Source organism: Pristiophorus japonicus, chromosome 21 (assembly GCF_044704955.1).
Source record: "Pristiophorus japonicus isolate sPriJap1 chromosome 21, sPriJap1.hap1, whole genome shotgun sequence".
Taxonomy (NCBI): domain Eukaryota; kingdom Metazoa; phylum Chordata; class Chondrichthyes; family Pristiophoridae; genus Pristiophorus; species Pristiophorus japonicus.
Genome location: NC_091997.1, coordinates 67158317 through 67163911, shown reverse-complemented (window position 1 = coordinate 67163911; position 5595 = coordinate 67158317).

Sequence of the window (5595 nt, the reverse complement as noted above, 5' to 3'; positions counted from 1 at the left end):
GTGTCATTGCAAACACTGGAGTCTGCACCCAAAATGTTACCCGAGCCCCAATTTTAACTGTTCCGACGTCGGCAGCGTGCGATCCAGGAGATGTTAACTCCCAAAATCAACTTGCACAGATAAAGCACATTTAACGTAGTAACTTCTGGGAATCCCTCCATACCCCTCTGCTTCTCTACCTCTCTCTCTCCTCCCTTGAGACACTCCTTAAAACCTACCCCTCATCTGTCTTAATATCCCCTTATGTTGTCTCGGTGTCAATTTTTGGCTGATAACACTCCTGTGAAGCGCCTTGGGGCATTTTACCACGTTAAGACTTGCATTTATATAGCGCCTTTCACAATCTCAACGTCCCAAAGCGCTTTACAGCCAATGAAGTACTTTTTGAAGTGTAGTTATTGTTGTAATGCAGGAAACGCACCAGCCAATTGCGCACAGCAAGCTCCCACAAACAGCAAATTGATAATGACCAGATAATCTGTTTTTTAATGATGTTAATTCAGGGATAAATATTGGCCCCAGGACACCGGGGAGAAGTTCCCTGCTCTTATAAACGCAAGTTGTTGTTTAACAAAGGTATAATGTATTTGCTTCATGGGTTCTTTGCTTAAGAATTCATAGCAACACATTGTTATTAAGAACTAGTTGGTTTATTAGCAAAGGTTTAACAATCACACTACCGGTTCATCCACCAGGCTCACAACCACCTGCCTCATCGTGGATCCCCCAAACCCAACTGGGTGGGGTTTTATTGAGTTTTGTGAACATCACATGACTGGCTAAGCCACTCACAGCTCTCCAAACCTGTGAGCATACTCACAGTGCGTACATTACAGACAGGTTGCCTGTGTGACCTGAGCTGACCATGTGGATAACTAGGGAGAGGCCCCTGCAGCCTGCGCTCGCTACAGGGAGAGTTCAGGAGGCAAAAACAGAGGAACGTTATTAACTCACAAACTGCAAAGCAGGGACGAAAGCTGAAATGGCTCGGGGTGAAAACCAGGTAGCAGGTTGAACGTTCAATCCGATACAATTTGCCTGCTTTGATTGGGCCAGCGTGGGCCAGACAGTTAGACCAATAACAATCCTTTGTGTTGCATTAAAAAAAACTTCACGTAATTTGTTGAAACATGAAAGCTGAGTTTCTACCACGGAATATTGCAGTTGTCTGATTGAATCAGAGTTTGAATTGGATAACTGGGTGGGGGGTAGGTTCAGGGAGAGGGTCCGCATCGAACTAAATTATGCATAACCACCTAAGCGATGAGCATCTTGTATCGTTACAGCCTGATTTGCTATGTCTATTATTCAGACAAAAGTTTGTAGCCAATGATGTGTTTCAGATTAACTTTAACATTCTCCACAAAGCAGAGACTGAAGCCCAAGACGCCAAGGCAAGACTGATATTAACGCGGGCAGTGCAAAATCCTGGTGTGGATCAACGGACATTTGTGGACTGAAGTTTAACGTAATTGTTATGTATTGAATAAAGAGTCTGACCAGATACTGTGAGCTCAAAGTAAAGTGTGACCGTAGTCTTTTATTGCAGGTCTCCAGAGTGCCTCTCCAGCCTGTGAGGCCTCCTTAAGTACAGGTGCTCCCAAGGGATTGTGGGATCCCTTGGGACTCCAGGGGATGAGCCCTCTGGTGGTTAAACAAGGTATTTGCAGGTTTACATATATAACAGTAATCTGGTCTTGTAAGTGTCCCATTTGCCTTATAAGAGCCTTCACACAATAACGCAACAGCTCTGATTGCTTTCCAGACTCCTCTGCAGTTTACAACTTCAATTACATCAAAATTACACGCTCAAGTCTCTGGAGTGGGACTTGAAACCACAACCTTTGGACTGTCGTGTATGCATCTGTGAGGATGCTAACAGGTTTTTAAGCCAAGGGGCACTTGTATAATTTGTGTTTCAGTGTCCTCAAAAAAAAACCCCAAAAAAACAAGGGGGTACTTGTTTGAAAATGTTTGGTGTTCCCCCCCCCCCCCTTTAATCAGGGGGCACTTGATTTAATTGGTTACAACTAAAATAGTTGTAGACCGTGTTCCATGTGTATGTTGTATGAGAGGTTGCAGCCCCTGTTCCATTATTTAAAGGGGCTGCTCCTCAAATTCTGGGTTGCACTTCAGTCCCACACTCCTGATCTTTGGGCACCCTGTGCGGAGGGGAGCAGGCAGGTCGGAAGGCCTCCTCTTGGGATTGCTTCTGGGCATGGCCAAGGGGACCATTAACTGGTCCAGGCAGCGAGCGGTTGAGGGGGTTGTTGAGACTGACTGCCTGCCTCTCTTCAGCGACTACATTCCCCCAGGTTAATTAGCAAAGGTTTAACAATCACACTGCACATTGCCAGTTCATCCACCAGGCTCACAACCACCTGCCTCATCGTGGATCCCCCGAACCCAACTGGCCGGGGTTTTATTGAGTCTTGTGAACATCATGTGACTGGCTAAGCCCCTCCCAACTCAGCAGCTCCACAAACCTGAGAGCATACTCACAGGTGCATACATTACATACCTGAAGGAAAATAATTTGCGGGGCTACGGGGAAAGGGCAGGGGAGTGAGACTGGTTGAGGTGCTCTTGCAGAGAGCATGGGCTTGATGGGCCGAATGGCCTCCTTCTGTGCTGTAACCAGTAGAAACAAGTGCTCTACTCCGAGCTACGACACGGCAGGCGAGCCCCAGGAGGGCAGAGGAGAGGAAACGCTTCAAGGACACCCTCAAAGCCTCCTTGAAAAAATGCAACATCCCCATCGACTCTTGGGAATCCCTGGCCCAAGGCCGCTCAAAGTGGAGGTGGAGCATCCGGGAAGGTGCTGAACACCTCGAGCCTCTTCGCCGGGAGCACGCGGAAGCGAAGCGCAAACAGCGGAAGGAGCGCACGACAAACCAAGCCCCCCACCCACCCCGTCCCTCCAACCACCGTGTGCCCCAGACACCGCCTGTGACAGAGACTGTCGGTCCCACATTGGTCTCAGTCACCTGAGAACTGGTGTTAGTGTAGGAGCAAGTCATCCTCGACTCCGAGGGACTGCCTCAGGAGAAGAGCAGCCATTCTATAATTTTTAGACGAGCCATTTCTTGAGAGGCCCCACAATCCGGGATGCTAGTTGGTCTGATAGCAACTCGTGCTGATGATGTACTTCATCACTTTAATAGTTGCCATTGGAGTTAACAGCATGTAACTGTGCTGTTTATTGAGCAAATATCAAACACAAGCATTTCTGGCTAACACCAAATTGATTTTTTACAACAAACCTATGAATTTTAAAAGGTTATTATTTTTTTAATGTAGCTGCAATACTGAGTCAGTGCTGCAGTGATAACTGGGAGAGGAGGAGGAATTGGTCATGCACTTGGTTGGACACGAATTTAGTTTCTGGGAGTCGGATCCCAGGCTAATAGAATGAAACCTCTCCAATGGCTACAGACTCACACTGTCGGAGGGGCAGTACTGAGGGAGTGCCGCACTGTCGGAGGGCCAGTACTGAGGGAGTGCCGCACTGTCGGAGGGCCAGTACTGAGGGAGTGCCGCACTGTCGGAGGGCCAGTACTGAGGGAGCGCCGCACCGTCGGAGGGCCAGTACTGAGGGTGAGCTGTGAGTGCATAGAACATGCCAATTGGTGCAGTGTGACAGTGTTGTCCAATATATTAACCACGAGCCACGTGTGGCAATTGGAAATCCAGATGTGGCAAATGTTGTTTTTGATCGGTAAATAAATGAGTATACAGCGCCTTTTACTACCACCGGACATTTCAGAGTGCTTTACAGCCAATGAAGTACTTTTGGAGTGTAGTCACTGTTGTAATGTGAGAAACGCGGCAGCTAATTTGCGCACAGCAAGCTCCCACACACAACAATGAAATAAATGAGAAATTAATCTTTTATTGATATTGGCTGAGAGATAAGTGTGTCCCAGGACACTGGGGATAACTCCCCTGCTCTTCTTCGAAATAGTGCCGTGGGACCTTTTACACCCACCTGAGAGAGCAGACTCGGTTTAACGTCACAGCCGAAAGACGGCACCTCTGACCCTGTAGCACTCCCTCAGCACTGCCCCTTCGACAGTGTGGCACTCCCTCAGCACTGCCCCTTCGACAGTGTGGCACTCCCTCAGCACTGCCCCTTCGACAGTGTGGCACTCCCTCAGCACTGCCCCTCCGACAGTGCGGCACTCCCTCAGTACTGCCCCTCCGACAGTGCGGCGCTCCCTCAGTACTGCCCCTCCGACAGTGCGGCGCTCCCTCAGTACTGCCCCTCCGACAGTGCGGCACTCCCTCAGTACTGCCCCTCCGACAGTGCGGCACTCCCTCAGCACTGCCCCTCCGACAGTGCGGCACTCCCTCAGTACTGCCCCTCCGACAGTGCGGCACTCCCTCAGTACTGCCCCTCCGACAGTGCGGCACTCCCTCAGTACTGCCCCTCCGACAGTGCGGCGCTCCCTCAGCACTGCACTGGGAGTGTCAGCCTAGATTTTTGTGCTCAAGTTCCTGGAGTGGGACTTGAACCCACGACCTCCTGACTCAGGAGACGAGTGCTGCCCACTGAGCCACGGCTGACACCTAACCCAATGTGATCTCACTGCTGATACTCACACAGAGTATGTGAACTTTAACCTTCCTGTGTGTTTGTCGGCAAAATGGCAAGATAAAAGCCAGAGTGTGCGAGAGCTTTTTAATTGTTGTGTGTTTGCTTTACTTACTTGGTTATTTGCTTTGTAGTTATCTGCTAAAATGGTGTGACATGGACGACAACACTGGCCATTGAAGCAACGGTGTAAATGAGTTATAGAAGCAATTAGAGCTGTTTCACGAGAAGCTATTGATCGTGGGCAGAATTTATTTTCTTCTCCCTCAGTGTGATTAAGAACCAACTACATTGTGTGAGACTGGAGTCACGTAGGTCAGACCTGGGATATCGCCAAGATCCAGGTCGGTGATTGGAGCGTGGGCAGGTACAGCAGGAGCGATGAGGTTGGGGCGAAGGAGCAGCGAGAGATTGTAGAGCAATATGTGCGTGCACTAGGTCCGTGCATCCGAGCTGGTCTCCAGTCGTCTTGGGTAATCCTTGCCACTGGACCAAGGCCTAGCTCTGTCAAGCCCGTGTGGTGGCTGGTGTGCAATGGCCTCCACATGTTTAGAAAATCCACCCACAGGCATCTTCCACCCTTCAGGATGTAGTTCTGAATCTGGAATATTAGGTCCTTCATTGAAACATGTGAATTTTTTGGCGTGGAAGCAAGTCATCCTCGATACGAGGGACTGCCTATGATGATGATGACCAGGTAGAGATGGCCTGTTCCCTTTCTTGGAGGACATTACAACATCCTGACAGACCGCATTGCAGAGTTGGAGCCGAGGGTGGATTCACTCTGGAGCATCCACGATGCCGAGAATGAAGTGAGTAGCAAGTGCAGCGAGTTGGTCGTACCGCAGGGAAAGGGTCAAAAGCCAGATAGGGAATGGAAGACCAGCAGGAAGAGCAGTGCAAGGAAGGTAGTGCAGGGGTCCCCTGTGGTCATCCCCCTGTAAAACAGATACACTGCTTTGGGTACTGTTGGGGGGATGACTCATCAGGGGAGGGCAGCA